An 11,626-nucleotide genomic window follows, 5' to 3' on the forward strand; every position below is an offset into this window, starting at 1 on the left:
ATGTTAAGGGTTATCTTTTGGTTAATTGTGTGACAAGAGTCCCTCCCATCAGGGAGCCATTGGCTTGCTCAAACTTCACCGGTTTGGAAAGTTGTTTTGCCCGTATGCCCATTTTCATGGCACGCCGGGAGCTGCAGAGCCCCAGAACCAGGAGGCGTTGCCGTTGCGCGTTGCCGTTGCGCGTTGCCATTGCCATTGTTGTCGCGCGTCGCCGTCGCGATGCGGAGCTGGCCGTGGAGTGTGTGGTGGTGCACCCGCTGGTGCTGTTGAGCGTGGTAGACCTACCCTAGGGAGTCCCTAGATTATAGAAACCGCATTCTGAGCACAAATGATTTAGAGATTTCTACACCTCTAGAGAGCCATGTAGACATTTATTTGGGCCTTGCTAATTTCCATCAGTTAATCAAAAGCATTTTGGACCTTGGATATTTAAACTTTGGACATCCCAAGCTTAACATAGGATATCGGATCCAATTATTTCCCCCTTACCAAAATAGACCTGAACAATTACAGCCAGAATTTTGGTTTTGTTCATGGCACTCCTTTGAAAGATGAGACCTTCTGGAGAGTCCTGGACACTCAGATGATGGCTGTAGCACCATGTCCATTATCATAGCTGCATTTATTGCAATGCATTCACTATCTATATTTCTCAACTTTAATATGTATGGACTTCAACTTCCCAGAATTCCACAGCCAGCATTGCTGGCTGTGGAATTCTGGGAGTTGAAGTCCACATGCCTTAAAATTGTCAAGTTTGGGAAACACTGTTCTACATGATATCTTCTTTTAAGACTACTCAAAAACTTTTTTTGGGACAACAACATGAGACCAGAGAGTTAAATCACTCTGGAAAATTGTAATTCTATCGCTCAGATACTGAAAGATCTGCAATTTTATAGTCTTTAATTTAAGGTGGGGTTTTTTTCTCCCATTTGGACTCTGCCTATCTAATGCTTCTCTAATTATGAACAGGTCCATATTATTAAGATTTACAGGAGAAAACTTCTAAAATCAGTGAAATGGCTACATTTTCTGCAGGGAAGAAAGAAATGTTTATTTATTTAGTTGATTGTTCTATCCCAACTGTATTACTCGTTATAAATAACTCAAGGTGCTGACCATACCTGATGCTCCTTCCACTCCCTATTGTCCCAAAACAACAACCTTGTGAGGTGGGTTGGGGTGAAAGAGTGATGGCCCAAAGTCACCCAGCTGGTTTTTCATGCCTAAGGCAGTACTAGAATTCACGGTCTCCTGGTTTCTAGGCCAGCACCTTAACTATTTGGCCAAACCAGCTCTCAACGTTCAGTATGGCTCTCAATGGCAAAATGTTCCTTTTGTTATTGGAATTGCTGCTTTCAAATGCTCTGACACATTTTTACATTGAGGCTGAGGTTTTAAAAGGCTTTTTGTGGGTTTTTAGTGTTTTGTTTCTCCTCAACTCTACATCAACATAGCTTATTAAGGCATCAAGCAAGATAAATCTCTTAGGTACCAGGTCACCTGATATAATGGAATATTATATGTTTCAATTTGTACACTCACAATATTTAGGACAGAAGAAATGGTGTACAAGGTACTAATGCAGCCGTTGAAATCATTCATCAGCACCCACACTCCAACTAACGGCTTTGTATTTGTAGCAAATGTTTTTAAAAAGACCTAGCTTTTCTGTGTGACAATTTCTCTTTTGTTAAAGCTCCATTTAAAAACACACTGGATAGCATTCAGTCCCCAGGGGTACCATTCTTGTGTGTTTAGAATGCTGTAATAGGCATTTTACAGCTTCTTAATTGTGTCTTGCTGGAAAAATGTGAAAGAATATTGCACCAGGTTAAAAATACCAGAATAAATAGAACTCTTGAGACCCTCCTGGATCAAACACCTCTTGGAAAATATATTGCTTAATTTAAAGGCTAACACCATGAGCTGCTCAGAATGGCTAAAATAGGTAGTGGGGCTGCATAATAAATTAAATATAGCAGACTTGGGGAGTATCAATGAGGCTTTAACAAGTAAAGTAAGGGCAAGGGTGAAGAGCATAATTTGCATCTCATTTCAGGTGATAACATCTTAACTTCCCCATTCCAGATGGAAGGGATGCTGCCTTTTCTACCAGCTTATATGCTTCCTAGACATATCTAGTTGGCTCATTGTAGAAAGCTGGAGCAGAGCAAAAGAATTCTGTTCATACGCTTTATAAGGTGGATGTTCGATCTGATCTAGCAGAGATCTGTACATGTTCCAGTAGGATTGTGAAATGCAGGGCAGTTTTTCATCAGTGTTGCAACTATGAGCTTGTGACATATGTACAGTTGCCAGTGTACTATCGTGTATCCCATATACTCAGTAGCCCTATGCAACTCAGTTGCTGCCATGGACAGAGATGATAGATGCTGCTGAAATTGATAGCTATGCCCACTGCCATTTTTTTTTTTTGAAGCAGAGACAGAAATGCAAAATAAATTTAGACCATAAATCTGGAGGACACTCCCACAGGCAATTTTACTTCCTCCAGATTAAGACTTGACTGTCCTTCCTGTACTTGAACACATCCAGCAAAAGGAAGTCTCTCTCTTTTGCAATTGTTTCCCATTGTTGCTTTTGTTGTTAGGAAAAATATATATATTGAATTGAACTTGCTTTCCTGTAGCATGAATCCATTATCCTGTCATCTATTCAAATTGATTCTTCAGACTAATGTGATTCAACCATTCAAATCCACAAAAAAAATATTAGGTCATTCCAAGACCTAATATTGAATTTTCTCCTTTTTCGGACGTATATTAGTTGTAACTGATGCTTCAACAGAACTGACGAAATATTTTTCCCAATAACAAGAAGACAAACTTGAAGCAGAATAATTTTTCTGGTAGACATTTTCCTCCCATCTCTCTTTTCAATGCAATAGATACAAACTGAAGGAAGTTTCAGAGGATTCAAAATGTTGAATAATGAACAAAGATAAATTGATTTTAACTAATAGGGCAAAGAGTCAAACTCAATTTAATGCAATTTAAGTCTAACAAATTTGGAGTACATACATTGCAGAAGGCTTATATACAAACTGTGAACAACAGTTTGATAGGCTCTGATCCATTAGTAGAGATGAAACAACGATGATAGAAAAAAAGACTAAGATTGGTATTATTATTAAACTATAGGTAAGGGAAGATGTATTACTTAAAATACATTATAAAGAAATTGTGGGTGGATAACTACTGAATAATTTAGCTAAAACAGTGGTTCTCAACCTGTGGGTTGGGACCCCATTTGGGGTCAAATGACCATTTCACGGGGGTCGCCAAACAACGCAGTCTGCCATTTTTTTCCCCTTTTCCTTAGCTGTGCTACTCCCTTTTATTCTATTGGCTTTTGAAAGCCAATAGAATAGACTCTCTTGAATAGAGTCTAATTCTATTGGCTTTCAAAAGCAATAGGAATTGTCCAGGCTGTCTCTGCCCTGCTGAGCCCGCCAAAAGTCCCATTCTGCACACGGTGCTGCACCAGTTGAGTAGTCCTCGACTTACGACCGGTTGAGTAGTCCTCGACTTACGACCGGTTGGGGGTCGCGGCATTAAAAAGGTTGAGAACCACTGAGCTAAAACAAATACTTGAGAAACATAATATATACTTATGTGATTATATATTTCTGAATTTTCTATATGTATCTTTTATTTGTAGCCAAAGATTCCCAAATGTGCTTTAATGCTATTAAAAAAACATTCTTAGATTATACTTAAATGTGCCTATTATTTTTAAGTCCATTTGTAGCTGACCTTAATATTGTATCAGGGATTTTTAATAAACTGGGATTGAATGAAAGCCTTGATTTAGGGAATTAGATTATTCAGAACTATTTCTTATTAGTTAACCTTAACTTTTATGGATAATTCTTTGAATTACACGCTGGATTTGTATGGGATTGTATGGGATCAAAGAAAGCAATCTAAGTAATACACAGTTTAAGGACGAAGAGTAGGAATCTTAATTATACTGAGTTTTCTCCTGAGTTCAATTATGTTCTAACACATCAGAGGCAGGGAGGGAGTCTATAGATCTGTTGAGCTAAATTGGGCTAAATAGGAACATGAGAGATATTCATCAAAGAAAATACCTAAAAGACAAATACTCTTTTATATGCTACACAATCTTACCATTATGCATCAAGAATGGTATAGTTCATACAATATAGAATTGGCTACACTAAAGAAGATCATTCCGTTTAGGAGACCTTTTTCAAATGAAAATTAAAACTATTATACTATCATCAAACATATTTTATTAATTCAACTGACGGCCGACATCAGTGAGTTCAGTTTACTACTTGAACCTTTATAATGGTTTTGCTAAAGCAAACTTTGTGGGCAGAATCATGAAGAGTAAACCCTAAAAAAAAAAAAAAAACAAATTGGTGAAAGTTTTAAGGAAAGTAGTGCTGGAATCAAGGGGCATCTATTTTTTTGGGACAATCTAGTTAACAGGGCTTATAGATCAATCACAACAATCATTACAAGACTCCTTCCACCTGTCTGTAGAACATACCTCAGCAGTGGGATGTCTGTGCAATTTGGATTATGGAGGTTTAATCAGTAATTTGCTAGAATTTATTAGTTCTACTGTGGTTTCGTGGCTAGCAAACGCTACTGAGAGGGCCAGGTATTTTTCAAATCATCCCTCTGCTTTGATGCTCATTAGAATGGCATATACCAGGGGTCTTCAAACTTGGTCCTTTTATGACTTGTGGACTTCAACTCCCAGAATTCCTCAGCCAGACATGCTGGCTGAGGGATTCTGGAAGTTAAAGTCCACAAGTCATAAAAGGGCCAAGTTTGAATACCCCTGGTATATACAGTCCACCTTGACTTTCTTAAACTCTCAGAATGATATGTGAACTGCCTCAAGGTGGTCACTAGCAAGGGTTAAAGGTGAGAAACTTTGTTCAGTACTGCAGCCTACAGGAAGTCCTCAACTTACAACCACAATGGAACCTGTTATAAGTCATGATAGTCATAAAGCAGGTTAAGTCAAGGACTACCTGTCTATTGAGAATAAAGAATGCTATACTGAACTCTTTGGGAGACATTACCACTTTGGAAACAATTGGTTATTTAAAGAGCTGGTTCCTGGTTGAGGAATTCTGGGAGTTGAAGTCCACAAGTCATAAAAGGGCCAAGTTTGAAGACCCCTACTCTATATAATAATCAATGTGCCTAGAAAAGTATTAATCAATTGTATTATAGGAGAAAGGATGTTTAACATTTGAATGTAGGGGAAAAAGAAAAGCTTCTCAAAAATTAATATGGATTTTGTGTTTGGCTGAGCACATATTCAGAGGCACCCTGTTCTTAATGCCCACATTTTCCACTGCTACTATTTTGCCACTAGCTCTCTCCTCAGATATATATTTATAAATGCTTATTAATGTATTTAATTTAAAATTATGTTTAATTAACTTAAAATCTTTTCCTATAGTATGGTATTTTAATATTCTTTTAATTCTGTCTAAACTTCACTTTCCCTCAAATTATTGCCAGTCATTACACTGTATTTATATTTTCTGGATTTAGCAAAAATGAGTTTTTTTTTTTAAAAAAAGTAACTCAAATACATAGCTAATTCTTTCTCATATAAACTGCTATTGAAATGAGATCTTAACATGTGCCCTTACAGTTAGTCCTCGACTTACGACCATAACTGAACTCAAAATTTTGTTGCTAAGTGAGGCATTTGTTAAGTGAATTTTGCTCCGTTTTATGACCTTTCTTGCCACAGTTGTTAAGTGAACCACTGCAGTTGATAAGTTAGTAGTTCAGTTGTTAAACAAATCGGGCTTCCCCACTGACTTTGCTTGTCAGAAGACTGCAAAAGGTGATCACGTGGCCCTGGGGACACAGCAACTGTCATAAGTATGAACCAGTTGCCAAGCCTCTGAATTCTGATCACATGATCATTGAGATGCTGCAGAGGTTGTTAATTGTGAAAAATGGACACAAGTAACATTTTTCAGTGCCATTGTAACTTTGAATGATCACTAAACAAACTGTTGTTAGTTGAGGACTACCTGTATTAGATTTAATTTGGATGCAATTTGGATTTAATTAACTGGATGCAATTTTTCCATCTCCAAATTTGTTAGACCAGAGGTCCCCAACCTTTTGGGCACCAGGGACTGGTTATGTGGAAAGAGGTTTTTCTGTGGACCGGAGTGGGTGTGGTTTTGTGTGCTGTCTACATCCCACGGATGGGGCTTTGCTTGTTTGTTGCCACCCGGTTGTTGGCATGGGGTTGGGGACCCTGTGCTAGACGCTAGTGATTATCCTCCTTCAATTACACATGCCTTGTGTTCAGTTTGACTTCCTCCTTCCTCCTTTTGTGTTTTGCTGTGCTTTGAGCCTTCGTTGGCTTGCTGTAATGGCAAGTAATAATAATAATAATAATAATAATAATAATAATAATAATAATAATAATAATCCCCCAGTGAGGCACTACCTTGACGTGGTTGTGGGGCTTGTGTACTCTGAGGAAGATGAGAGCTATGCTAGAGGTTCAACCATACTGGACAGGTCTCATCAGAGGAGTCAGACCAAGAGTGTCTCTCCCATAAAAAATATGGTGAGACGTAAATTTCAGAATGCCATACCGGCTCGGACGTCGCCCGGGTTAACAAGGTCCGCACTAGATATTGGAGTTCCTGGATATCTGGTGAAAAATGGGTTACAGGACTCAGGACTGTTGGCTGAGCAACCAGGGCCAGCAGCTGCAGAACTACTGGAAGAAAAGGTGTTTACCCGTCGCAGATACACAGTGATGGAAAACAAAGAAATAATGATCTGTTACTACAGATCAAGTCCAACAAGAAGAGGATATCTAAAACGAATGCACCAATTCTGGAAAGAACAACATCCAGAATCAGAAATAACAGAACAGAGACTAGCAGATCAACGCCGATTTATAACACGAAATAAAGTATTTACAGAAACAGAATTAGACGAACTGCAAAGGTTTACCCAGGCAAAGAAATCAAAGCCTTACAAGATAGTTCAGAATGTAGAGGCAAACCCAGGGGAGTTGGCAGTGAAAGAATCCAGTAGAGATATACAACTGTTCTCATTTGGAAACCAGGCACCTCTTCCTCAGGAAGAACAAAACCCTCTAACTAAAGAAATAAAAGAATTGAAACAAAGAATAATTGAGCATCTAGAACAGCACAAAAACAACAGAATAAGGCTGCCTGCATTGAAGCTTGTTCCAAAGAAACAGCTAGCACAAGCATTAAAAGATGCAAATACTGCAATAGCAAGTATAAGCACCAATTCACTGCAAGAAACAAACCAATTAATGTACAGCACAGCTGCAGTTATAACAGAATACCTGGGATGTAAAATCAACAAAAAAGAAAAACAAACAAACAGTGCACCAGAAAAATGGAAGGTTAGACTAGAAAATAAGATCAGCAAGTTAAGATCACATGCAAGCAAGCTAGAACAGATGAAAGAAAAGAAGCTGAAGAACAAGAAGACCAAAGAATACCTAATCAAGAAATACCACTTAGAAACAAGGAAGATCAAGGAAGCACTGGAAATAATAAAGCAACAAATAACAGCTATAGCCAGGAAAATCAGTAGATATGAAGCTCGAATTGCAAACTATAGGCAGAACCTCCAATTTCAATCCAATCAGAAACGTTTCTACCAATCCATCAATGGAGAAACTGCAAGGAATCAGTCAGTACCTGACAAGGAAGAAACAGTGCAGTTCTGGAAGCAGATATGGGATAACCCAAAGAAATACAACAAGGATGCGGCTTGGTTAAAAGAGGTGGATGCAAATAAAACAGAAGTTGAAATGAAAGAACTAGTAATAACAACAAAAATGTAGAAAAAAGAGCAAAGAAAATCAAAAATTGGTCAGCACCAGGTGAAGATGAACTGCATGGGTTTTGGTTGAAACATCTAACTGTTATACACACACTCATTGCCAAGCAATTCAACAATATACTACAAGGAGGAGAAATTGAAAAGTGGCTAACAACTGGAAAACCTACCTAATAATGAAAAATCCAGCAAAAGGGGCAACACCAGGTAACTACAGGCCAATTACCTGCTTACCAACAACTTTCAAATTACTAACTGGTGTGATAGCTGATGCAGTACAACAGCATCTAGTTGAAAACAATCTCTTTCCACCTGAGCAGAAAGGAAACCGCCCCAATCGCAGAGGAACAAAAGATCAACTCCTAATAGACCAAAATGATCTTGGAAAACTGCAAGAGAAGGAAGACCAACCTGAATGTGGCATGGATTGACTACAAAAAGGCATTTGACTCTCTGCCACATGATTGGATAATAAAGTGCCTAGAAATAACAGGAGTCAGTAGAAACATCAGAAAATTTGTGCAAAGATCGATGGCACAATGGAAGACACAGTTGCAGATCAATGGTGAGAAGCTGGGAGAGGTTAATATCAAGAGAGGAATATTTCAAGGAGATTCATTATCACCATTACTATTTGTTATTGCACTGTTTCCTCTGTCAACAATACTGAATAACTCAGGACATGGCTATCAAACATCAAAAACATCTGCCAGACTATCCCACCTCCTTTATATGGATGATCTGAAGCTGTATGGAAAAACATCATCTGAAATAGAATCGCTGCTCAACACTGTCCGTATATATAGCCAAGATATTGTTATAGGAGTTTGACTTTGACAAATGTGCCACACTTACTATCAAACAAGGAAAAATAGTGAAAACTGAAGGAATCAAGATGCCCCACGAAATAACATTAAGAGTCTGGATGAGGAAGATTACTACAAATACTTGGGTATCCTTCAAGCTGACAACATCAAGCACACTGAAGTCAAGAAAAAGATTAGAGGTGAATACATCAAGAGAGTGAAGAAGATCTTAAAATCCAAACTCAATGGAGGAAATACCATAAAGGCAATCAACACCTGGGCAATCCCAGTCATTAGGTACACAGCTGGAATAGTGGACTGGACTCAAGCAGAACTAAAAGCAATGGATAGGCAGACCAGAAAAATAATGACAATGAATCATGCCCTTCATCCACGCAGTGACATTGATAGACTTTATCTACCAAGGCAAATAGGTGGGCGTGGAATGCTACAAGTACATCAGATGGTTGAAGAAGAAAAAATGGCTTTGGAAGAATATCTGAAGAACAATGATGAAGATGCACTGAAATTAGTATATCAGGAAGGCTTACTGAACTACTGGAGAGACCAAACTGGCCTACAAGAAAGACCAAATGAAGAACAGAATAGAGGCATGGGAAGACAAAGCACTACATGGCCAATACATGAAAAAAATAGCTGGGAAAGCAGATAATAATAAAACCTGGCAATGGCTAAGAGCAGGAAAATTGAAGAAAGAGACCGAGGGACTAATTCTGGCTGCACAAGACCAAGCCTTAAGGACAAATGCATACAAAGTCAAAATTGAGAAGACAGCAACAGACAGTAAGTGCCGCCTATGCAAAGAAGCTGAAGAAACAGTGGACCACTTGGTAAGCTGTTGCAAGAAGATTGCACAGACTGATTACAAGCAGCGGCATGACAAAGTAGCAACAATGGTGCATTGGAAGATCTGCAAAAAATATCATTTGCCTGTAAGCAAAAACTGGTGGGATCATAAAATAGAGAAAGTCATAGAAAATGATAAAATTAAACTGCTCTGGGACTTCAGAATTCAAACAGACAAGCACCTGCAACATAACACCCCAGACTTAACAATTGTCGATAAGAAAGACAAAAAAGTCTGGATAGTGGACGTGGCAGTGCCTGGAGACAGCAGAATAGAAGAGAAAGAACTGGAGAAGATAACAAAATACACAAAATAGAAATAGAAAGACTGTGGCAAAAGCAAGCAAGGGTAGTACCAATAGTCATAGGCTCCTTGGGTGCAATCCCAAAACAACTGGAGCACCACTTGAACACCATTGGCATTGACAAATTCGCTATTAGTCAATTGCAAAAGGCGGCCTTATTAGGAACTGCTTCCATCCTGCGACGATATCTGTAATACCATCAAACATCCACATCTGCCTATCCCAGGTCCTGGGTAAGGACTCGATAGGTAGACAAAATGCCAAATCCAGTCTGAACATCTGGCTGACTGTGCGATGATCGATAATAATAATAATAATAATGGTAAAGTTGGAAGGGACCTTGGAGGTCATCTAGTCCAACCCCCTGCTTAGGCAGGAAACCCTATACCATTTCAGACAAATGGCTGTCCAGTCTTTTCTTGAAAACTTTCAGTATTGGAGCATTCATTGCTTCTGGAGGCAGGTTGTTCCACTGGTTAATTATTCTAACTGTGAATTAATGCATCGTTGCAAAAGAATATGAATAATCTCAACATTTATGTAAAGCATCTAGACCTGAGTCAAAACATTTCAATAGGTTTCCTTATAGATAAATGGGATATTCCAAGGCTGCAAATTTAATCAATGAAAAGAAAATGGTACCCAAGAATAAATATTGTCCAGGGGTATTTTATCTTCTTATTGCATGGCAGAATGTGATAATTAAGCTGCTGAAATTAAGAACAATTTTGATAGTGGTTAGCACTAAAAGAACAGCTGCAATCCAACAAAACTTCTTTTGTACATCAAGATTATCAGGTCAAGAATTGTGGTTCTTAAATTTAATGTTGTTTTATTCTGACCTCTGATATTTTTAAATGAAGTGGTTGCAAAATAAAGCTGCATTAAGAAACAGGAGGCAAAGTGACTTTGAATGCCCCTCTGGATTGTGACTGTTCATCACATCTGAGAACAAAACTGGTCTTTCTCCCCAGTGTGAAATTAAAATCAATCATTTTAATTCTCAGGTACCTCTGGCTACGTTTGAACAGCTTTTAATGATCTTTGCAAATTAGCAGCCTATGCTCTTATTGATTTAATTCCCAGATCCATAAGCAAATCATCAAACAATTATTGTTTTGCTGCTTCACTGCTATTTCTCATAATAACTTATACAACCCTTCATTGTTAATACTTCTATTCTAGTTTGGCTTCAAGACAGTTGAAAAGTCTTTCTGGGCTCCAAATCAGTTATGCCAGTGGTCTCAATGGAAGGACACCCACTGTATCGTAAAACTAATTGAAATATAAAATTAAAGAAAGGAAGTTGGAAGATACCTTGGAGGTCATCTAGTCCAACCCTCTGCTCAGGCAGGAAACCCTTTACCATTTCAGACAAATGGCTGTCCAGTCTCTTCTTAAAAGCTTCCAGTGTGAATGCTCCAACACTGGAAGTTTTTAAGAAGAGACTGGACAACCATTTGTCTGAAATGGTATAGGGTTTCCTGCCTGAGCATGGGGTTGGACTAGATCAGGGGTGTCAAACTCAATTTCATTGAGGGCCGCTTCAGCATTGCGGTTGCCTTTGTGGGGTCGGGTGGGTGTGGCCAGGGTGGGTGCAGCCTACTGGGTAGGTGTGGAGTGGGTGTGGCCTACTGGGTGGGCATGGCCAGCTCTACATCATTGGCATCAAGGGTGCCTGTGGGGGCCTGGGCAGGAGTGGGACAGATCTGAGGGTCTCTGGAAGAAGGGGATGGGACCAGGGCAAGCGCCAAGGCATGGTCCATTT

This window comes from Crotalus tigris, unplaced genomic scaffold (assembly GCF_016545835.1).
Source record: "Crotalus tigris isolate CLP2741 ecotype Arizona unplaced genomic scaffold, ASM1654583v1 scf7180000024383.4638030, whole genome shotgun sequence".
Classification (NCBI taxonomy): domain Eukaryota; kingdom Metazoa; phylum Chordata; class Lepidosauria; order Squamata; family Viperidae; genus Crotalus; species Crotalus tigris.